General features: G+C 39.6%; 1 pseudogene; it reads right to left on the reverse strand.

Moving 5' to 3' along the window:
- Nucleotides 1–1,244: 1,244 nt before the first annotated feature.
- LOC127095104 (uncharacterized) lies at nucleotides 1,245–24,880 on the reverse strand (annotated as a pseudogene).

The following is a 24,880-nucleotide window of genomic DNA, read 5'->3' on the forward strand; positions in this document are numbered from 1 at the left end:
ATGACACCCGGAGTCTGCCCTATCTTACCTTCATAGTTTGACAATACCATATTATGAGGTTTAACATTAGTATCAAACATACATATCTTTTTTAACATGAACAGAGGCATCAGATTGACTGCTGCTCCTCCGTCCACCAGAACATTGTTCACCTCCACATGTTTAACTTTAGTTCTAATGTATAGGGGCTTGAGATGGTTCTGCATCCCTTGGTGAGGCCTTTCAAAAAGAGTGTTCTGCTCTTCGACAACGCCGTTGTTGAGAAAATAGTAACACACAGGTTTACGCTTCGCCATCTCCACAACATCCGCTTCCTCATTATCTTTAATCTCCATCTCCTGATTATATTCGTATGGCAGAACTGAGACCACATTGCAATTCATATTAACAGATGACACTCCATCGGACTCAAAGTCGTCAGTGAGAATTTATTCCTTTTTTATTTGTTGCTCTTGAGCTTTCTGATTTTTGTTTTCATCTCGAAACAACTTCCTTCCCACAAGGGGTTTGGTCGAATTTGTAGCATTTGTGGGAACCATGATGTTGTTGGATTCTCCAGTATCCCTCGAAGTCATCTCTCTTTCAGCCTTCCTCAACCTCTAATGTCTTCTCCACTGGGACCTTGACATGGGATTCTTTCCTTTGTAGTTCTCCAGTCTGATAGCCTCTCTCTTAGATGCTTGGAACTGTTTTCTATAAGCCCAACAGGTTCTTCCTCCATCCTCGAAATTTTTCCACTTTCCCTTCTTCGACCCCGCTTGAGTCCATTTGTCCCCAGGGACTTCTGCCGGAAGTTTAAACATAACTCTTTTCGCCCTTGGGTGAGGGCTGTATTGCCTCTTATGAACTCCTCTTTTGTTAAATATGTACATATTCAGGTTACCTCCGTGTCCATTCCAACCTTGGTTAGATAGAATTCTCTCGAACGCTTCAGCCAATTCCCTGTTGTAAACTGCCCCACATCTGGGACACATCAAGCATTCTGTTCCGTACTTGTAGCAATGCACAATAAAACGAAGAAGGCTTTCTCCAGGCTTGGGATACACCTTCAGTAGTTGGCTTTCCTTTCTCCCATTTCTCTCAGTCTTAGTTCGTTGCCATCTTTCATAGTCCTCAGCCACCCTTCGACATATCATGATGCTACACCATGCGCACAACAGCATGTCAGAATTTTGTTTGTGACACCTCCAAAGGTATTCACGTAGGCTCTCATTAGCTTTGGGGTAGCCAAACTGCATTCCCTCTCACTCTATCTTCAAACACCTCTCCACTTCCTCCATTTTTTTTGGGGGGGGGGGGGGGGGGTGGTTCAGATCCACCATGTTGACACCTAGATTGGCGCCATCAGCGATTGAAATTTCTTCAAATTTCTTCCTTAGGACCTCAGTAGCCTTAGTTTCCTTCCCATGAAGACCTTCAGTGGCCTTTGGTTCGACATTAGCAACCTGTTCACCTTCGACAGAAATTCCAAAGGGAACATCATTATTTAGGCCATCAGTAGCCTGCTTTCCAACTAGCACATAGCCTTCAGTTCTTGTTTCCTTCACAGCCTCCACTTCCACCATGTCAATCATGTTGATTTCGACAGGTTCAGCATAATTTGTGTCAGCAATGTTGAGGGGGTCAGCGTCAACCTTCATCTGGTTTTTCCCCTTGTCAGCGAACTTGAGGCGGCCATCCTTAATTGCATTTTGAATAAGATCCCTGAAAAGAAAGCATTGTGAGGTTTTATGGCCTAAAAAATTATAATATTTACAGAAGCCTCTTTTCTTCCGTTGTTCTAACGGAGGAATTTTGGTATTAGGAGGCACTATCATTTGGCCATCTTTTACTAATAAATCGAAGATTTCATCACATTTGGTAACATCAAATGTGTAAGTCTTTTTAGGAAATCTATCATTCTTTTCAGTTTCGACAGGGTTCCTGTCATTCGAAGGTGTAAGTAATTTTCAAGCATAAGGTGGTGCTTCTTTTAATTCAGCCAAACCTACATCGAATTCCTCGAGACCATAAGGGTCATTAGAGATTTCAGACTCCCCATCTTCGAATTCAACATAAGTAACCCTTTCTTTCTTATAATTCTTATTCACTCTGGCCTTTTCAGCTCTTAAACGTTCGACCTGTCGAACCCTGTCTGCTAATTGGGCCATATCTCTTAGATACTGGGTGTAAGACCCCAATTTTGTCCCTAAGATCCCTCGTAGCATCATAACATTGCATTTGCATTGCCTCAAGGATCATAAGCATCTTGGTTCCCCTTACCTTTGGGTGGGATCCCTTGTGAGTGGTTTGAGATCACCAAGCATGCTTGAATTGTATATCATTGTTTTTCTCATTTTTGTTTATTAACCAAAAGCACAAAAATATGTCACTAACATCTTTTGTTTTTAGCTTGAGCAATCACAGGGTCAAGAGCTTCAAGGAGATCCTTTGTGCAGAGATATGGCCAAGGGAAGATTATAGCAAGCATGGTAATGGTTCCCAAAGATCTCATCCATCAAATATGCCTCCCTAGCATCTCAACTCATCATTTTGATCAAAGCAAGTCAAAGGGTTTGAGGTTTGTTCCCCAAAGAAACCCTAATTCATCTGTGCACCATAATGCCTTGCTCTTGAAGCAACCTCAGCCCATGATCAAATACAATAAAGGGAAGTTCTTTAATTCATCATTTCATGCATATTTGAACTTATTTGAGTGTCCTCAATCATCAATTCATCAAGATATGAGTCATGGACTTGAGAAGTTGATCAGTCAATTCATTTGATTATTTTGAAATACACTGAGACCTAACTTTTTGTGTCATTGTCAAATGGAGATGATCCCAAAAGCAAAAATGCTCTTAAAGACAACATGAACAACTTTCATGTTCATGAAAAATTGATTTGAAGCTTGGAAGGTCATATCCCATTCCAAGACATTATAGGTCATTTTGATTGAAACCCTAATTTTGGGTCGACTTCCCAAGGACATAACTCATTCATTTTTTATGATTTTGATGTGGGATCAAATGCATTGGAAAGCTTAAGATGTCTAATTCAAATGTTATGTTGAACAAAATTTCAAAATCTCAAAGGAAATACATGTGATAATGCAAGACATTATAGGTCCTTTTGGACCAAATGCATTAAAGGCAAAAAAGTCCAACTTCAAGTGCCCATAACGCTTTCATCAAAAATCCAAATGATGCAAAATTTAAGTCCATTTTGATTGTCTTGAAGATATCTACAACTTTGATGTTTGAGGTTTTTTAATTTGAGGCTTGCATCATCAAAACAGAAGGACTTGAACATTGGCCAAATTTAGAAACTTTGCCTTTACATGTTTTGCACCTTGCACTTTAAACTCCAATTTCACCAATTTCCACACTTCAAATGGATTTTTTTCCCAACATAACAATTGTTCCTTACATCAAAACCTTTCAAACCATTACTCACATGCTCATGTTTGGATTTGGCAAATGGCATTTTCGAAGAGGGGAAGTTTTTGGTTCAATTATGCATAACATATCAAAACTCCATGCACAAGCCAATTCACTCCAAGTTGCGCGTCCAAATCATCTCACATTCATTTCAGATTACATTTGGCATTGAATTTGGGCCTTTTGCATGATCATGCAAGCCCATGCAATGGATATCCAATTCCATGCACGCGGATTGAATCACACTTACCTTGTCATTCCCTCTATAAATAAGAGCTCTATTCCATTCAAATTTCATCCTGGAATCAACCTGAATTGCTGCAGAAATCAAAACCGAGCCACACCTAAAGGAACTATTCCAATTTTCTTCAATTTCTCAGATCTGAAATTCAACTAAATCAGGTTGAATTTCTAGATCTAAAGTTCCTAGACCTCTCTCTCATACTCCATTGATCTTCTATTTGGCCAAAGGAAGCAAGGAAGCAAGCTCAAGTCTCCAGAATTCAAGGTGGTTCTTCAACTGGTTTTTTCTTCGAAACTCACCAACTATTGATCTACTTGCTTGGGTTTTATGTTGGCTGAAGTCCTCTCAATAGAGGCATCATTACTGTGCACTTAATTTTTGAAATTAATCAAGTTCATGATGAACACCATCATGCTTCCATCTCTGATTTCTCCATTTATAGGGATCTAGAGTGGAAGTGAGTGATATAGGAGTGATATACATCACTTCCTCTTTCGATTGATGCCTGGATCGCGTCATTTGGCGCACATTTGCTCTTCTGCAAATTTGAGCTCTCACCGGAGCTAGCCGGAGAAGACGGTGGCGCTGGCCACCGTCTGGTCTCCAGATCCAATCGTGGCCGTCCATTCTTATTTCCAGATTTAATCTCCACCATTGCTTCTTATGACTTTCATCAATTGTTGGTGTTACGCGTGGACTGAAGCCTACCATGAGCGCGCGCTTCTGGAGCGTTTGATCAGCCACGTCAATTAATGAGGCTGGATCAAACGCTCCTTGTTTTTTTGAATTTCTTATTTTCTCATTTTATTTCTTTTATTTCCATTATTTTCAAAAATTCATATCTTCTTCATTTTAAATCCAAAAGTTATGGGACCAATTGCATTCTTCTCCAAATAAATTCTAGTTTCTAATTTTGATTTTTAATATTTTTTATTTCATCATTTGATATTTTTTGTGAATTTTCTCTTTTCTGGTTATTTTTAATTCATTTTAAATAGTATTTGATATTCAAAAAATACAAAAATATTTTCCTAACCTATTTGAAAGATGATGGATCTATGAAAAATATTCCCATCAATTTTTTAATTGATTTGAGATTTATTTGAGATTTTAGTTCAATTAGGTTATTTTTGTTCATTTTTAATTGTTTAAAAATAGTTTCTGACTTTTAAAAATGCTGAAATTTTTTGTCAAACCTTGTTTGACCTTATTGAACTTAGGATAAATCACATGGACCTTTCAAGGTTGATTTGAAGTGATTTTGAAGTTTGACCTCTCTTTTATTTTTTAATTCAAGTTTATTTTAATATTAGAAAATGCCAAAAATATTTTGCTTATTGTTTGACCTCCAATCTTCATCTCACTTCTGATTTCTCATTGTTTGACTTTGACTTTCAATGTCATTTGGTCAACACATATGGATTGGTACATTTGATTTCACCTTATGCACTTTATTCTTTCCATTTCCTTTTCCATTATTCATCTCTTTCTTCCTCTTCTTCTTTTTCTTTTTTGATCAATGAGTTGAAGGTTGATAAGTTAGCATTGATTTGGGATGCTTAATCTTCCTTGATTCAAATCTAATTCATCTTGATCAATTGATCAAATGAATGGATTTGCATTAAGGATAGGTTGATTCCTAAATCATGCAAAAGGCTTAAACCAATACAAGATCAATTATCTTCTTCTTTTTGGCATGGCAAGTTGTTGGAACTTGGTTCACTAATAAAGACTTCTAACTTGTGTTGTTGCCTACATTATTATTGACCGGCCTCAGATAGTTGTGACTTCAAGATAAGTCCAATTACGATTGCTTAACATAGCGCTAAATTTGCCTTATGGCACACTAACTACTAACACTAACCATTAACAATTAACATTTACTTTTTGCATTTTAATTTTATGCAATTTACTATTCTTGTACATATTATCCATTTGCTTTTCCCTTTGCTCATTTGAGCACATGTTTATGTTAATGTCATTTGCCTTTTGCTCACTTGAGCACATAATTGTGTATATACTATTGTGTTTGTGTTTTGTTTTGATTGTTGTGAACCAAATGCAAAGAAATGGACAAAATGGACTTAGATCTTAGGACTTTCCCTATGCAAATTTGGAGTCAAAGAGAAACTAGTCATTGAGCCTTTAGAATGCTTAAGCTTGAAGATGAACATTGAAAGGATTATATTCTAAACTCCCTCTTGTCCATTCTTTGATTGTATTATAGAACCTTTTGATGTGTGTTTTCTTTGTGCTAGGATATCCCACTTGAGCTTAATTGAGGAACCATTACCATGAGCTTCCAAGAGAGAGAGATCCAAGATGCATTGAGGAGTTTTTCCAAGTTCATTTGGTTGTTGATTACTTGAGTTTATTGCTTTGTGATTGCTTATTCCAAGGATGGGAGCTACTTGGATCATCAATATGATCTCAAGAAAGGAACTCCATTGTGGTTTTGCTTCTTATCCCTCACCTTTTTGCTTTACTTAGGACTTTAGTCCTTCTTCTTCTTCTCTCCACTCTAACCCAAGCCAAAACTTTTGTGCAAACATTTAACATTTGTTTTCAACATTAGAAACCTAAGCCTTATGCTTTTGATTTTCAAACTTTCTTTTCATAATACTTATTTTGAATTGAATCTTTAAGTCAACTTTGACCACTTTGTATATACTTCTAATTGGTAAATATAACTCATTCAAATGTGTTTTTGTGGTTTCAATGGCCACCTTCTAATCCAAACTTTTTCATAACCTTTAGTTATTAGGTTTGAGTTATCTTTGTGGTAGATGTAATACTCACCTATATCCTTAGTGATGGACAATGAGTCTTCCATGCTTATTACAGGGTTAACCCCTCACTAGCATGTTGAAGTTATCCTTACATGGTGGATTTGTGGTTTTAGGTTGAGTTTTCTCCCTTTGATAACAAAAGACCTTAAGGCTTTTGGACTAATCAATTCACCAACTCATTTTGAGATTTTTACCCCGAACTACGAGGTTTTGATCCTAATCTTTTTTAAGATGGTACGTAGGCAATGGGTTTATCCATCCAAACAAAAAATGTAAATAAACTTGTACATTCTCTTCTCATCTCTTCAATCATGTTTGCACAAACAAATTTTCACAAAATACCGACCTTACCACAAGTATGAAAAGGGCTCCCTAGGAGTACCTAGGATGTTTTGGGTGCCTAACACCTTCCCATTGCATAACCAACCCCCTTACCCAGATCTCTGATTCTCTTTTACTAGTTTTTGTTAAAACTTTTAGGTTTTTGTTCGCTTTCTAACCATTCCTTTGGATAAATAGAAGTGCGGTGGCGACTCGACTTGTATGATTTACCTTGGATTTAGTCAATATCTCTAATGGTAACGAATACCCCGCTACAGAAAAATGGAGACTCTGCTGGGGATCATTTGCCTAGTGGGTTTTGCCTACTTTTCATATTTGTTGTATTGTATGGTATATTGCTTTGTGGCATATTTTTGTGCAATTTGGGATTACTGTATTATATGTAATGATTGATTTGCTTGATATTACTTCCTTGTATGCTTGGTGATCTTTGTGAGATGAGTTCTATACTCGGACTCGAGTGCACTTAGGATAGGAGAATGGTATAGTCTTGTTGACTTGTGTGGAGTTATTCCTTAGCAAGTTGACTTGCAAGTCCATTCACTTGGTGGAGGTCATGTTGGGATCAATAATGTCACACAAGTAGTTGTGGTTAGACATTACTCTTTCCAGTATAGACCTTAGAAGCCAAGGACCTTAGTTTACCAAGCCCATCTTGGCCTATTCTTAGGATGTAGTGCGAAAGTCGTTCAAATGTAAGATTTGATACGACTGTTACGCGATACTACACTCATAAGAGTCTCTCTTGAGAATATTTTTGGAATACGAGTAGTCGTTTCTCCGATAATATTCGAAAGATGGGATGATGACTATGGGAACCTCTTGTAGAACATGTTTGGCAGGTTTAAACCCTAGTACACTCCCTTTGGGTGGTTCTTAACCGAGACTCCATGCTCGTGACTCGCAACAAACCCTTGATTCGTGGTTGATTCGTTCATGCATCCTTAATATCAATGGAATTTGGGTGTTGATAAGGTGAAAACCATAATCCACCAAAATGGATGATTGATATTAAGGATGATATGATCCATCCCATGACCTTTGTTTGGTGTGCTTTGCTTGATCCTTGAGTGTGATTGTTGCATTCATGCATTCATGCACCCATTTGCATCCATATCATCAATAATGAAGAAAATTTTCAAGGAACTTAAGGGGTTTATTTGCAAATTTTCAGACATGGAAAGACAAAGAAGGAATACAAAGAAGTACAGTTTCAGACAACCAGATTTGAAAGAGTTAAGGAATTTGACATCCTATGTATTAGATCCTTTGGGTTTCAAGGCTCGTTTTGGGAAGCTTCTTCCTCTTCTGACTACTCAGGTGGATGAAGGATTGATGAGTGTATTGGTACAGTTTTATGATCCCTTGTACCGTTGCTTCACGTTTCCGGACTTCCAGCTTTTGCCTACGCTTGAGGAGTATGCCTACCTTGTAGGTATACCGATTCTAGACCAGATGTCGTTCAGTGGCTTGGAGAGTATTCCTACTTCTCAAGAGATAACAGACATGTTGCATATAGATGAATCTCTGGTTGATGCTCGTATGACTACCAAAGATGGAATTCAAGGTCTCCCTTCTGAGTTCCTCATTTCTCAAGCTACTGCGTATGGGAAGGCCATGAGTGAGGACCCCTTTGAGGCCATATTTGTAATTCTCATCTATGGGTTAGTGTTGTTCCCCAACATCGACAAGTTTGTGGATGTGAACGTTATTAGGATCTTCTCTACTCTTAATCCCGTTCCGACTCTGTCGGGTGACACTTATTTTTCTTTGCATATGAGGAATGCAAAGGGGGTGGTGTCGTTGTGTGCTGTTTGCCTCTGTTGTATAAGTGGTTTATTTCTCACTTACCACAGACGGTCGCCTTCAAGGAGAACAAAAGATGTCTACGGTGGTCCACGAGACTCATGTCTCTCACTAATGATGATATCTTTTGGTACAACTGTGTGTATGATGGTGTGCAGATTATCGACTCGTGTGGTGAATTCTCCAATGTACCTCTTCTTGGTACATGTGGTGGGATTAACTACAACCCTGTTTTGGCACGTCGTCAGCTTGGGTTCCCCCTAAAGGATAAACCTAATAACATTCTGTTAGAGGGTGTGTTCTTTCAGGAGGGTAAAGATCCCCAAGGCTTGAAGGGCAGAATGGTCCGCGTTTGGCGTAAGATTCATAGGAAAGGAAGGAAAGAGTTGGGTCCTAAGAATTGTGTTGCTATGGAGCCTTACACTGCTTGGGTTAGGAGGAGAGCGTCTGAGTATCTCATGCCTTACGGGTATCCAAGACCTACGCCTTTGGTTAGGGCTGGGCCTTCAACCCTCCCTGACCAAGGAGTAGAGGAGTTGAGAGACAAAGACCGATCACGTGCTTAGATCCGTGAAAGAGAGGAGTTGCTTCAGCAGATCAAGGAGAAGGATACTTTGATTGAGTTTCTCGAGCATCAGGTTATTGATGATCCTGATGATGCATGGACTTCTCTACTTCCTCAGTCTTCCAGGTTTTGGAAGAGGAAGTACGACCGACTCACCCAGGAAAAGGCAGATATGGAGGCAGCCTACGAGAGGGAGGTGAAGAGACTTCGTGCATCCTATCTTCCTGTGTCATGAGCTTTAGATGATTGTTTCTAGGGATCCATAGGATGATTATTTTCCTTTTCTCTTGTATATGGTTACCAATGTTGTACTTCTTTGGTATAAAATATTTCCCAGATATTACGTTTCCATATAAAAGTGTTTAATATTTCCAAAATTTGCAAATAGAACCCTAAAATTCCTTTGAAATAAAAAAAAACAACAAATCATGTGCACAAGAATTGCATGCATCATGTGCATAAGCAGGTTTTGTTCCCGGCTTCTTGTCCTGTGGTCTAACTCTGTGTTCTTCATTTATTTTGAAGACAAGCTGACTCACTGGTACAACACCAGAGCCAACATTTCAAGACTGATGGATCATTTGGAACAAGAGAACCGCGAGCTGAAAGAGGAAGTGGCCAGATTAAGTGCCTTGATGGAGTCATTCACGGCTGCCCAGAGCCAGTCTTCTCCGACACCTTCAACTCCTCCCCAGAGGACCGTCATCTTCGAGATTGTCTCCTCGACTGTGCCTGCAGCCAGTGCACACTTTGCTCCAACGGCCATGCCAGCCGGATTCCCGTGGGGGATGCCTCCCAATTTCATGCCTAAGGGTCCTGCTCCCACCTTTGCTTCTATGCCGGCATCTAGCCCGGTCCTTGTTGTTCCTCCTCCTGTCGTGCATACTTTGCCCAGAGTAGACGACACCATCTATCATTCTGAGCCGTCTGAGGGCCCAGATGTCTATGAGAAGATGGACGCTATGAACGATCAATTTCTTGAGCTTCGCAAGGAATTGAAAACTCTCAGAGGAAAGGATCTTTTCGGCAAGTCTGCTGCCGAACTCTGCTTAGTTCCTAATGTGAAGATCCCTGTGAAATTCAAGGTCCCTGACTTTGAAAAATACAAGGGAAATACTTGCCCTCTCAGCCACCTGGTCATGTATGCCAGGAAAATGTTGACTCATACCGACAATGACCAACTGCTCATCCACTACTTTTAGGACAGTTTGTCCGGTGCTGCTCTGTGTTGGTACATGGGTTTAGACAGTGCGAACATCCGATCCTTCAACGATCTTGGCGAGGCCTTCGTCAAGAAAGACAAGTACAATGTGGATATGGCTCCCGATAGGGATCAATTGAGGGTCATGTCCCAGAAGGACAAGGAAACATTCAAAGAATACGCTCAGAGGTGGCGAGAGGTAGCAGCACAGATCGTGCCCCCGCCTGAAGAGAAAGAGATGACTAAGATCTTTTTGAAGACCTTGAGTTCTTTTTATTATGAGCGGATGATTGCTAGCGCTCCTTCTGACTTCACCGAGATGGTGAATATGGGGATGCGTCTAGAAAAAGGGGTTAGGGAAGGGCGTCTGACAAGAGAGGAAGTCCTTTCTGCCAAACGTTATGGAGCGTTTGCAAAAAAGAAGGATGGAGAGGCACATGTTGTGACCCCCATATGAAACCGAGAAGACCCTCTGTGAGGAGGAAGACCGTGCGTCCCGCCGGTAACCAGCACCAGGTGGCTCATATAGCATCTGTCTTCAGAGATAATCAGAAGTACCAGCAACATAACAACAATCAGCAACCACATCCGCAATATCAACATCAACAGCACCGTCCGCAACAGCAGGCCTACCTACCTCGAAACAGTAATCAAACCAGCACAAGTTACGAGAGGAAAAGGGTCACCTTCGATCCTATTCCGAGGACGTATGCAAAGTTATACCCCTCTTTGATAGAGAGGAAGTTGATTACTCCGTGAGACCCACCGGCTATACCTACTAACCCCCAGTGGTGGTATAAGCCTGAATTACACTGTGTTTACCATTCTGGTGCTCCCGGCCACGACATGGAGAATTGCTACCCTTTGAAGACCAAAGTTCAAGACCTTGTGAGGTGTGGCATTCTGTGTTTCAAGGATGTAAGTCCTAATGTGAAGAAGAACCCATTGCCCGAGCATGGGAAATCTGTCAACATGGTCCAGGGCTGCCCTGGCAAGTACAAAGTCAAATACGTCACTCATATTCGACAATCTCTGGTCGAGATGCATCGTTTGCTATGTGATTATAGTCATTATGAGCATGACCACGATAGATGCCGAGTCTGTTCTGTTAATCAAAGAGGTTGTCGCCAGGTGCGCAAAGATGTTCAAGAAATGCTGGATGAAGGAGTTATTGAGATCCTTCAAAACAGAAATGTTGACGAAGACGCTGATGAGGTCAACGTAATTTCTCCAGTATTCCGGATCCCCGAGCCTGTTATTATCAAGTATGACGGTAGCAAGCAGAAGGTTTCTCCCGCATTAACCATCAAGCCTGTCGGACCGGTACCGTACTCTTCTGAAAAGGCGGTCCCCTATCGCTACAATACTGTCGCGGTAGAAAATGGGAAAGAGGTTTCCTTGCCATCCTCATCTGTTGTTAACATTGCCGATGTTAGTGGGTTGACCCGCAGCGGTCGTGTATTTTCAGCACCTTTAAAGCCTCAAGCTAATACTGATTCTGATGAGCGCCCAATTGGGAATGCTGTGAGCACTCAGAATCCGGCACTTGTTGCTAAGTCCTCCTCGACATTGAGAACTCCTGCTTCTGTTGGCCCAAGCGGCAATATGAAAGAAGACTGCGATGAGATGCTGAAGCTCATCAAAAGGAGCGAGTACAATGTTGTAGACCAGCTTCTACAAACGCCATCCAAAATATATGTGTTATCGCTGCTTGTAACAACTTGAGCTTTTGTGACTCTGATCTCCCCGAGGAGGGAAGAGACCACAACTTGGCATTACATATATCTATGGGTTGCAAAGATGACGCCATGTCCAATGTGCTGGTGGACATTGGGTCATCATTGAATGTATTGCTAAAATCCACTCTCTCGAAGTTGTCATATCAAGGGCCTCCCATGAGGCAGAGTGGAGTAGTTGTGAAGGCTTTCGATGGGTCTCGCAAAACTGTGATTGGGGAAGTTGATCTCCCAATCAAGATCAGACCAAGTGATTTCCATATTACCTTCCAATTTATGGACATTCACCCATCATATAGTTGTCTCCTAGGCAGACCATGGATTCAGGAGGCAGGCGCCGTGACATCCACCCTACACCAGAAACTGAAATTTGTGAAGAATAAGAAGCTGGTGGTGGTAGGGGGAGAAAAGGCTCTCCTGGTTAGCCATTTGTCTTCCTTCTCTTATATAGATGCTGAGGATGAAGTTGGAACTCCTTTCCAAGCTTTATCTATTGCTAAACCTATCGAGAAGAGAACTCCTTCATTTGTTTCCTACAAAGATGCAAAGTTGGCCATTGAGCGTGGTGCAACTGCTGGATTAGGGAAAATGATTGAGCTAGAAGACAACAAGTCCCGGGCTGGCATAGGTTATTCATCTGGGATTTTTAATACGCAAGGGTTGTTCAAGAGCGGAGGGTTCATCCACACTGGTCAAGACGAAGAGGCTGCTGCCGTTTTGGAAGAGGACGAAGAGGATTCTGGCAACTTCGTCATCCCTTGGGGGATCTGCAATAATTAGGTCGCTGTGGATATTCCAACAGTTATCCATAAGTCAAAGTAATGTTCATTGTGTTTAAAAACCCTCCTCCCATGCCAAAAGGAGGAGTGATGACATTGTTGGCGCATAAATACAATGATATTTTCATTCAATAGATTCATGTTAAATGTGTGTTTTTCCAATTATTTTCCTTTTTCGATTTTTGCATGAAATTGGTGATCACATAAAACCTAAAAATAGATTAAAATCAATCTTTTCATCTGCATAATTATTTGCCTTGTTTAAATTCTAAAGCTTTTCATATCCAAAATCAATATGCAGGTTGATCAAACCCATTGAACATAATGACCCAACACCATCTTCCAACTTTGAATTCCCTGTATTTGAGGCGGAAGAAGATGATGTTGAAGAGATTCCTGACGAGATTACCCGTCTACTTGAGCATGAAGAGAAGATCATTCAGCCACATCTCGAGAATCTAGAAACAATCAACTTGGGGTCTGAAGATTGTGTGCGAGAAGTGAAGATTGGGGCACTCCTGGAAGAGTCTGTTAAGAAGGGGTTGATTGAATTGCTACGAGAATACGTCGATGTCTTTGCCTGGTCATATGAAGACATGCCTGGTCTAGATACAAATATGTGCAACATTTCCTACCTTTGAAACCTGAGTGCGTGCCTGTGAAGCAGAAGCTCAAAAGAACTCATCCTGATATGGCAGTGAAGATCAAAGAGGAAGTTCAGAAGCAAATTGATGCGGGGTTTCTGGTGACTTCTACATATCCTCAATGGGTGGCCAATATTGTGCCCGTGCCTAAGAAAGATGGAAAAGTCCGGATGTGTGTGGACTATAGAGACTTGAATAAAGCTAGCCCGAAAGATGATTTTCCTCTACCACATATTGATATATTGGTAGATAATACAGCTAAATTCAATGTCTTCTCATTTATGGATGGATTTTCTGGATATAATCAGATTAAGATGGCACCCGAGGATATGGAGAAGACAACATTCATCACACCTTAGGGAACATTCTGTTATCGAGTGATGCCCTTCGGTTTGAAGAACGTCGGAGCCACGTATCAATGAGCTATGACCACCTTGTTTCATGATATGATGCACAAGGAGATCGAGGTATATGTTGACGATATGATTGCAAAGTCAAGAACGGAAGTTGAACATGTAGAGCACTTGTTGAAGCTTTTTCAACGTTTGAGGAAGTATAAGCTCCGTCTGAATCCCAACAAGTGTACATTTGGAGTCCGTTCCGGCAAGTTATTGGGCTTTATTGTTAGTGAAAGAGGTATTGAGGTTGATCCTGCAAAGGTCAAAGCAAAACAAGAGATTCCTGCGCCCAAAACTGAGAAGCAAGTCCGAGGTTTTCTTGGCCGCTTGAATTATATTTCCAGATTCATATCCCACATGACTGCCACATGTGCGCCGATATTCAAGCTCCTCTGGAAAGATCAGTCCCATGATTGGACCGAGGATTTCCAGAAAGCTTTCGACAGTATTAAAGAGTATCTGTCTGAGCCTCCGATCCTGTCTCCGCCCGTGGAAGGAAGACCATTGATTATGTATCTGACTGTTCTTGAAGACTCAATGGGTTGTGTCCTTGGTCAGCAAGACGAATCAGGAAAGAAAGAATATGCTATTTACTACTTGAGCAAGAAGTTCACCGATTGTGAGTCTCGATATTCAATGCTTGAGAAAACATGTTGTGCTTTGGCTTGGGATGCTAAGCGCCTACGCTAGTATATGTTAAATCATACGACGTGGTTGATATCCAGAATGGATCCAATCAATTATATCTTCGAGAAGTCTGCTTTAATAGGGAGGATTACCCGTTGGCAGATGTTGTTATCCGAGTATGATATTGAGTATCGAGCTCAAAAGGCTATTAAAGGTAGTATCTTGGCTGACCACTTGGCACATCAACCGATTGAGGATCATCAGTCAGTTCAATATGACTTCCCAGATGAGGAGATTTTGTATTTGAAAATGAAAGATTGCGATGAGCCTACACTCGATGAAGGGTCAGAGCCTGGTTCCAGATGGAGTATGGTATTTGATGGTGCTTTAAATCAGTATGGAAATGGTATTGGGGCAGTGATTATTACTCCTCAGGGCACACATATTCCTTTTACAGCAAGGCTAACTTTCAAATGCACGAATAATATGGCTGAGTATGAGGCCTGTATTATGGGATTGGAGGAGTGCATTGATCTTAGGATCAAGCATCTTGATGTATATGGTGATTCGGCTCTCATTGTTAATTAGATTAAGGGAGAATGGGAAGCGAATCAGCCTGGCCTCATTCCATATAGGGATTATGCGAGGAGGATTTCAACATTCTTTACTGAGGTTGACTTCCATCATATTCCTCGAGATGAGAATCGGATGGCGGATGCTCTTGCTACACTTTCTTCAATGATTGTGGTAGAACTTTGGAATGAAGTCCCCAATATCACTATGATGCGCTTGGACAGACCAGCTCATGTATTTGCAATAGAAGAGGTGAAAGATGATAAGTCGTGGTATTATGATATCAAGTGTTTCCTTCAGAACCAGTCTTACCCGCCTGGGGCATCTGTGAAAGACAGGAAGACTCTGAGGAGATTATTAGGAAGATTCTACCTCAATGGTGATGTGCTTTATAAGAGAAATTTTGACATGGTTCTGCTCAGATGCGTGGATAGACACGAAGCAGACCTGTTGATGACTGAGGTCCATGAAGGTTCATTTGGTACTCATTCCAATGGACATGCCATGGCTAGAAAGATACTGAGAGCAGGCTACTATTGGCTGACAATGGAGTCTGACTGCTGCAAATACGTGAAGAAATGCCATAAGTGTCAAATTTATACGGATAAGATACATATTCCCCCGACACTTCTGAATGTGATTTCATCACCATGGCCTTTCTCCATGTGGGGAATTGACATGATTGGCATGATAGAGCCAAAAGCGTCTAACGGACACAGATTTATTCTCGTAGCAATTGATTACTTCACCAAGTGGGTTGAAGTTGCATCATATGCAAATGTGACCAGGCAAGTGGTCGTGAAGTTTATCAAGAATCAACTCATATGCCGTTATGGTGTTCCAGATAAGATCATTACTAATAATGGATCTAACCTGAACAACAAGATGATGAAAGAGCTGTGTAGTGAGTTCAAGATTGTGCATCATAACTCTTCTCCCTATAGACCCAAGATGAATGGGGCTGTTGAAGCTGCTAATAAGAATATCAAGAAAATTATCCAAAAGATGGTTGTCACGTACAAAGATTGGCATGAGATGTTGCCATTTGCTTTGCATGGATATCGTACATCTGTCCGCACTTCAACAGGGGCAACCCCTTTCTCTCTTGTTTATGGCATGGAGGTTGTACTCCCAGTAAAGGTGGAGATCCCATCAATGAGAGTCTTGATGGAAGCCAAGTTGACTGATGCTGAATGGGTTCAGAGTCGTTATGACCAGCTGAATTTGATTGAAGAGAAGAGACTGACTACCATGTGCCACGGTCAATTATATCAGTAAAGGATGAAGAAAGCTTTTGATAAGAAGGTCAAGCCTCGTGTGTTCCGAGAAGGTAACCTTGTGCTCAAGAAAGTCTTGTCTTTCGCGCTCGATTCCAGGGGCAAGTGCACTCCAAACTACGAAGGCCCATATGTTGTTAAGAGAGCCTTTTCAGGCGGTGCTTTGATACTTACAACTATGGATGGGGAGGATTTTACTCGTCCTGTGAATTCAGATGCAGTCAAGAAATACTTCGCCTAAAATTAAAAACAGAACAGCTCGCTAAGTTGAAAACCTGAAAGGGCGGCTTAAGCAAAAATGAGCGTCTCGGTGGATTGAAAACCCAAAAGGGCGATCCAGGCAAAAGTTAGAGACATAAAAAAAATGAATATACATATCCCGCTAGATTGAGTACCTCATCCTAGGGAAATCTAGGCAAAAATTAGGGATTTGGTAAGTAACTGCATCCTGACAAAGCTTCGTTCTACAACTGTCAATCTGTCAGGGATTCTTGCTTATTTGTCATCAACCAAAGCTACAAATACATCGGATTCAGAATTGGTGGAGAAATGGTCATTATGTTCAATGTAGCCCTTTTCCAATATATATCACCAATTTCAAATTTGTAAAGATCTATGGAGTCTTGCCATTTGCGGACTACCATTCCATCAAATAAATTTGAGCCTTTTATCCAATTATTTGCACTCTTGTTTGTGTCTATTCAACAAATGTTTTGCATGTTTCCATTGAAAAAGTATCATTGTTTTAAATAATCGAACTTTTCATAAATTTGTTTTTTAACAAAATGAACATTCACAATGACATAAGGATACTTAAGAGATCTTCAGTGCTCTCCCAAGGATGGTATGATCCCCAACAGGGTAAGACATTTGTTCATATTCCTGGCATGTTTGTATCCTCTTCCTGCCGGAGCCTTTTATAGTTTTTTCTACTAAGCGGAGTGTTTGATAAGATATTCACCACTCTTCCCTTCAGCAGAGTAGCGACCTTTCCTTCTCAGCAGGTGTGATCTTTGGTAGTACGGTATTTGGCGGTGACCTTGGAAGCCTCCTGTTTGGCGGTTGTTCTCCACAGATCCCCCACCTTCTCAGATAGATTCCCCAGTAGATTTGCTCATGCGGCGGATTATATATGTGCAATAACTCCTGTCCCCAGCTGGAATGACTGATGTTTGTTCCCCTGCAGAGATCTTTGCTTCCTGGTATCTCTTGCCCTCATCAGATTGGATACTCTCCGGTGAACCTGGCTTTCTCTCTTGAGATGTAGTACTGGATGTTTGTGTACTTATCCTTTGGAGCTGTTTGTGTTAGAAATGTCTGTTTGTCAGCATTCATCATACATAAACCATGCATGCGTGCATATAGTTTTCAAACATTCAGATATTCATGATTGCATTATTTGCCATATATCTTTGTTTGTTATCCCCTGCTAGTGGGTAATACATTTCTCAAGCAGATGTCGGTGTCTGATCTCCCCATATAGAGTCAGCCCCTTAAGCAGAAAGTGTTTATCTTTCCTTCCATATTCCCCATCGAGTTATATCCTCATGGATGATGGTTGTTTCTGTTCCTTTCCAACATATATTGGGATAGGGTTTCCCTATTGAGTTATATCCTCACTAGGACGAGTTTTAATTCAGCTTGCCTCCTTAGTTTGATCCTAGATTGGCCTTTTGTGACTTTTTCCTGCGCTTTACTATGGTATAAATGAATAATTGCTCAGTAATTAGTAATCATTCATCTTATCCCCGGCGGAGTCTGTGGTGTTCTACCTTTATACCGGTAGTTGTAAACCCTATTTCATCCCCTTGCAGAGTTAACCTTTTGTTCATCCTAATCAATGACGGTTACTCTTCCGTGGTTTTCTACCCAGTATCCGGTAGATGTAATCCCCTCATTGACGGTTATCATTATCCAATATTCGGTGTTGATATTCCCTCATTCTTTTGGATAATTGCTCTGATTACGCAGTTTATCCCCAGCAATTCATCTTTCATATACCGGTTGCCGGTAATGTTTGTTGCTCCCCTTGAATGGTCATCATTATATACCTAGTTTCGGTATCCCGATGCCTTTCTCTCTCGGTCGATTTATCCTTTATTAACCCAGTAACCGGTTGTGGATAATCTTCCATACGAGTATATTATCTATGTTCTGACGGTAATAGATAATATATCTCATGCACTCTTTGGTCGAAGCCTTTTGTTCTACCCCAGTTGAGTAAGATTCGTATCCCTTTTTGGAATCGAATGTCCATCCCATAATCGAGTTTGCTTTTAGCCCTCTTTTGGATGATGAGTGTTTTGGGAATATTCCCAAATTCACGTTTTGGTTGGTCATCTATTATATGCCTAGTATCCGGCATCCCTGGTGTTCCCTCCTTCTGCTCCCTATTATGACTTTTTGTCCCCTGTGGAGTCAGAGTTTCCTGAGTTGAAATATACCTTTTAGGTCTCCCTCAGATGATTTAGTTGATTGATATCTCTCACCCTTATACCGGTCTTAGATATTCATTCTCCCGGAGCATGTTTTTCCTTCACCCTTATACCGGTGGGATCACATGATCTCTTTTTGAGCTTATTACCCAGTAACCGGTAATACCTCTTTTTTTTTCCTCAGCTGAGTCCTTAGTGGACATCTCCACCTGAGTCCGAATTTGTATCCGAAGTATCCGTTACGGACAATTTTGTTGTATTGGCATATTCCCCAATACATGGATCTCCGAGTCAGCTCGAGTCCTTCCATGGATTCATTTCATGGTCTCTCTCCGGGTCTCTCAGCAAGTTTTAAGTCGTGACCTGCTCACGCGTTTTCATCCCTTTACTCCCCGGTAGAGTCTCTGCCCCATAGAATGAATTATCCATAGGAATCGTCGGTTTCCTCTTGATCTTTGCCTTTGTGGACCTCTCCCCACAGAGTTTTACCATTTGCATACATACATCTGCATCATGAGGTCTCTTAGGGACCAAAATTCATCTCTTTGTTATTATTTAAGCCCATTTTACCCCGTCGAGACGAAGATTTTAACCTTCACTTCTCCGGCTAGAATGACCTTAAATAGGGGCATCTGTAAGACCCCAATTTTGTCCCTAAGATCCCTCATAACATCATAACATTGCATTTGCATTGCCTCAAGGATCATAAGCATCTTGGTTCCCCTTACCTTTTGGTGGGATCCCTTGTGAGTGGTTTGAGATCACCAAGCATGCTTGAATTGTATATCATTTTTTCTCATTTTTGTTTATTAACCAAAAGCACAAAAATATGTCACTAACATCTTTTGTTTGTAGCTTGAGCAATCACAAGGTCAAGAGCTTCAAGGAGATCCTTTGTGCAGAGATATGGCCAAGGGAAGATGATAGCAAGCATGGTAATGGTTCCCAAAGCTCTCATCCATCAAATATGCCTCCCTAACATCTCAACTCATCATTTTGATCAAAGCAAGTCAAAGGGTTTGAGGTCTGTTCCCCAAAGAAAGCCTAATTCATCTATGCACCACAATGCCTTGCTCTTGAAGCAACCTCAGCCCATGATCAAATACAATCAAGGGAAGTTCTTTAATTCATCATTTCATGCATATTTGAACTTATTTGAGTGTCCTCAATCATCAATTCATCAAGATATGAGTCATGGACTTGAGAAGTTGATCAGTCAATTCATCTGATTATTTTGAAATACACGGAGACCTAACGTTTTGTGTGTTTGTCAAATGGAGATGATCCCAAAAGCAAATATTCTCTTAAGGACAACATGAACAACTTTCATGTTCATCAAAAATTGATTTGAAGCTTGGAAGGTCATATCCCATTCCAAGACATTATAGGTCATTTTGACTGAAACCCTAATTTTGGGTCGACTCCCCAAGGAGATAACTCATTCATTTTTTATGATTTGGATGTGGGATCAAATGCATTGGAAAGCTTAAGATGTCTACGTCAAATGTTATGTTGAACAAAATTTCAAAATCTCAAAGGAAATACATGTGATAATGCAAGACATTATAGGTCCTTTTGGACCAAATGCATTAAAAGGCAAAAAAGTCCAACTTCAAGTGCCCATAACTCTTTCATCAAAAATCCAAATGATGCAAAATTTAAGTCCATTTTGATTGGCTTGAAGAGATCTACAACTTTGATGTTTGAGGTTTTTTAATTTGAGGCTCGCATCATCAAAACAGAAGGACTTGAACATTGGCCAAATTTAGAAACTTTGCCTTTACATGTTTTGCACCTTGCACTTTAAACTCCAATTTCACCAATTTCCACACTTCAAATGGATTTTTTGCCCAACATAACAATTGTTCCTTACATCAAAAACTTTCAAACCATTACTCACATGCTCATGTTTGGATTTGGCAAATGGCATTTTCGAAGAGGGGACGTTTTTGGTTCAATTATGCATAACATATCAAAACTCCATCCACAAGCCAATTCACTCCAAGTTGCGCGTCCAAATCATCTCACATTCATTTCATATTGCATTTGGCATTGAATTTGGGCCTTTTGCATGATCATGCAAGCCCATGCAATGGATATCCAATTCCATGCACACGGATTGAATCACACTTACCTTGCCATTCCCTCTATAAATAAGAGCTCTATTCCATTCAAATTTCATCCTGGAATCAATATGAATTGCTGCAGAAATCAAAACCGAGCCACACCTAAAGGAACTATTCCAATTTTCTTCAATTTCTCAGATTCTAAATTCAACTAAATCAGGTTGAATTTCTAGATCTAAAGTTCCTAGACCTCTCTCTCATACTCCATTGATCTTCTGTTTGGCCAAAGGAAGCAAGGAAGCAAGCTCAAGTCTCCAGAATTCAAGGTGGTTCTTCAACTGGTTTTTTCTTCGAAACTCACCAATTATTGATCTATTTGCTTGGGTTTTGTGTTGGCTGAAGTCCTCTCAATAGAGGCATCATTACTGTGCACTTAATTTTTTAAATTAGTCAAGTTCATGATGAACACCATCATGCTTCCATCCATGAGCGCGCGCTTCGGGAGCGTTTGATCAGCCACGTCAATTAATGAGGCTGGATCAAACGCTCCTTGTTTTTTTGAATTTCTTATTTTCTCATTTTATTTCTTTTATTTCCATTATTTTCAAAAATTCATATCTTCTTCATTTTAAATCCAAAAATTATGGGACCAATTGCATTCTTCTCCAACTAAATTCTAGTTTCTAATTTTGATTTTTAATATTTTTTATTTCATCATTTGATATTTTTTGTGAATTTTCTCTTTTCTGGTTATTTTTAATTCATTTTAAATAGTATTTGATATTCAAAAAATACAAAAATATTTTCCTAACCTATTTGAAAGATGATGGATCTATGAAAAATATTCCCATCAATTTTTTAATTGATTTGAGATTTATTTGAGATTTTAGTTCAATTAGATTATTTTTGTTCATTTTTAATTGATTAAAAATAGTTTCTGACTTTTAAAAATGCTGAAATTTTTTGTCAAACCTTGTTTGAACTTATTGAACTTAGGATAAATCACTTGGACCTTTCAAGGTTGATTTGAAGTGATTTTGAAGTTTGACCTCTCTTTTATTTTTTAATTCAAGTTTATTTTAATATTAGAAAATGCCAAAAATATTTTGCTTATTGTTTGACCTCCAATCTTCATCTCACTTCTGATTTCTCATTGTTTGACTTTGACTTTCAATGTCATTTGGTCAACACATATGGATTGGTACATTTGATTTCACCTTATGCACTTTATTCTTTCCATTTCCTTTTCCATTATTCATCTCTTTCTTCCTCTTCTTCTTTTTCTTTTTTGATCAATGAGTTGAAGGTTGATAAGTTAGCATTGATTTGGGATGCTTAATCTTCCTTGATTCAAATCTAATTCATCTTGATCAATTGATCAAATGAATGGATTTGCATTAAGGATAGGTTGATTCCTAAATCATGCAAAAGGCTTAAACCAATACAAGATCAATTATCTTCTTCTTTTTGGCATGGCAAGTTGTTGGAACTTGGTTCACTAATAAAGACTTCTAACTTGTGTTGTTGTCTACATTATTATTGACCGGCCTCAGATAGTTGTGACTTCAAGATAAGTCCAATTACGATTGCTTAACATAGCGCTAAATTTGCCTTATGGCACACTAACTACTAACACTAACCATTAACAATTAACATTTACTTTTTGCATTTTAATTTTATGCAATTTACTATTCTTGTACATATTATCCATTTGCTTTTCCCTTTGCTCATTTGAGCACATGTTTATGTTAATGCCATTTTCCTTTTGCTCACTTGAGCACATAATTGTGTATATACTATTGTGTTTGTGTTTTGTTTTGATTGTTGTGAACCAAATGCAAAGAAATGGACAAAATGGACTTAGATCTTAGGACTTTCCCTATGCAAATTTGGAGTCAAAGAGAAACTAGTCATTGAGCCTTTAGAATGCTTAAGCTTGAAGATGAACATTGAAAGGATTATATTCTAAACTCCCTCTTGTCCATTCTTTGATTGTATTATAGAACCTTTTGATGTGTGTTTTCTTTGTGCTAGGATATCCCACTTGAGCTTAATTGAGGAACCATTACCATGAGCTTCCAAGAGAGAGAGATCCAAGATGCATTGAGGAGTTTTTCCAAATTCATTTGGTTGTTGATTGCTTGAGTTTATTGATTTTTGATTGCTTATTCCAAGGATGGGAGCTACTTGGATCATCAATATGATCTCAAGAAAGGAACTCCATTGTGGTTTTGCTTCTTATCCCTCACCTTTTTGCTTTACTTAGGACTTTAGTCCTTATTTTTCTTCTCTCCACTCTAACCCAAGCCAAAACTTTTGTGCAAACATTTAACATTTGTTTTCAACATTAGAAACCTAAGCCTTATGCTTTTGATTTTCAAACTTTCTTTTCATAATACTTATTTTGAATTGAATCTTTAAGTCAACTTTGACCACTTTGTATATACTTCTAATTGGTAAATATAACTCATTCAAATGTGTTTTTGTGGTTTCAATGGCCACCTTCTAATCCAAACTTTTTCATAACCTTTAGTTATTAGGTTTGAGTTATCTTTGTGGTAGATGTAATACTCACCTATATCCTTAGTGATGGACAATGAGTCTTCCATGCTTATTATAGGGTTAACCCCTCACTAGCATGTTGAAGTTATCCTTACATGGTGGATTTGTGGTTTTAGGTTGAGTTTTCTCCCTTTGATAACAAAAGACCTTAAGGCTTTTGGACTAATCAATTCACCAACTCATTTTGAGATTTTTACCCCGAACTACGAGGTTTTGATCCTAATCTTTTTTAAGATGGTACGTAGGCAATGGGTTTATCCATCCAAACAAAAAATGTAAATAAACTTGTACATTCTCTTCTCATCTCTTCAATCATGTTTGCACAAACAAATTTTCACAAAATACCCACCTTACCACAAGTATGAAAAGGGCTCCCTAGGAGTACCTAGGATGTTTTGGGTGCCTAACACCTTCCCATTGCATAACCAACCCCCTTACCCAGATCTTTGATTCTCTTTTACTAGTTTTTGTTAAAACTTTTAGGTTTTTGTTCGCTTTCTAACCATTCCTTTGGATAAATAGAAGTGTGGTTGCGACTCGACTTGTATGATTTACCTTGGATTTAGTCAATATCTCTAATGGTAACGAATACCCCGCTACACTGGGTATCTAACTTTTTCCTAATGTAATAGTCTAAACCTTCAGCGGCCATTTCGACCAATTCATGTTCAGGCACTATTGTAAAGCATCTAGATTTCAACAAATGGAACCTATTCAGATAATCATCTATAGGTTCAGTGAATTTTCTTTTAATACTGGCTAATTCCTTAAGACTTATCTTAGTTTGGCCCATGTAGAATTGTTCATGAAACAATCTCTCCAGATGAGGCCAAGTATCTACAGAATTTGGTGGCAAAATTGTAAACCACGTGAAGGCATTCTTCGTTAAAGAACTGGGGAAATATTTCATTCTTAGGTTCTCACTGTTTGCCAAATCCCCTGCCTCAGTCATGTATCTGGCTATGTGTTCTATATTGGATTCACTAGTGTCCCCTGAGAATTTGGTGAACTTAGGGATTTTACAACCCCTTGGTAATTCAGTTTTTAGGACGTATTCTGATAAAGGAGAGGTATAATTTGGCCGTCGAAGTCCTGTATTCAGACCATTCTGAGCCATGATTCTCTCTATCATAGTAGTTAAGTCATTTTCCATCATGTTTTCTCGCCTAGCCCTATAAATTACTTCGTCTGCATCCTGGTTTCTATTAACCATTATTACTCTCCTAGGTTGTTCTTCAGGGACTTCCTGTCGAACTGGTTGTTGTTCTAATCTTTCCCCCATGACCCTTTTGATAGGTGCTTGTCTAGGTGGTCGAACCTGATTTATAGGTTGTTCTTCTTCCTGGATTATAACTTGGTTTGGTCTGCGTCGAACAGAGGACTGAGGGGCGCCTAGGAAATCTGCTATGCGCCTCAT

This window comes from Lathyrus oleraceus, chromosome 6 (genome assembly GCF_024323335.1).
Source record: "Lathyrus oleraceus cultivar Zhongwan6 chromosome 6, CAAS_Psat_ZW6_1.0, whole genome shotgun sequence".
NCBI classification, from domain to species: Eukaryota; Viridiplantae; Streptophyta; class Magnoliopsida; order Fabales; family Fabaceae; genus Lathyrus; species Lathyrus oleraceus.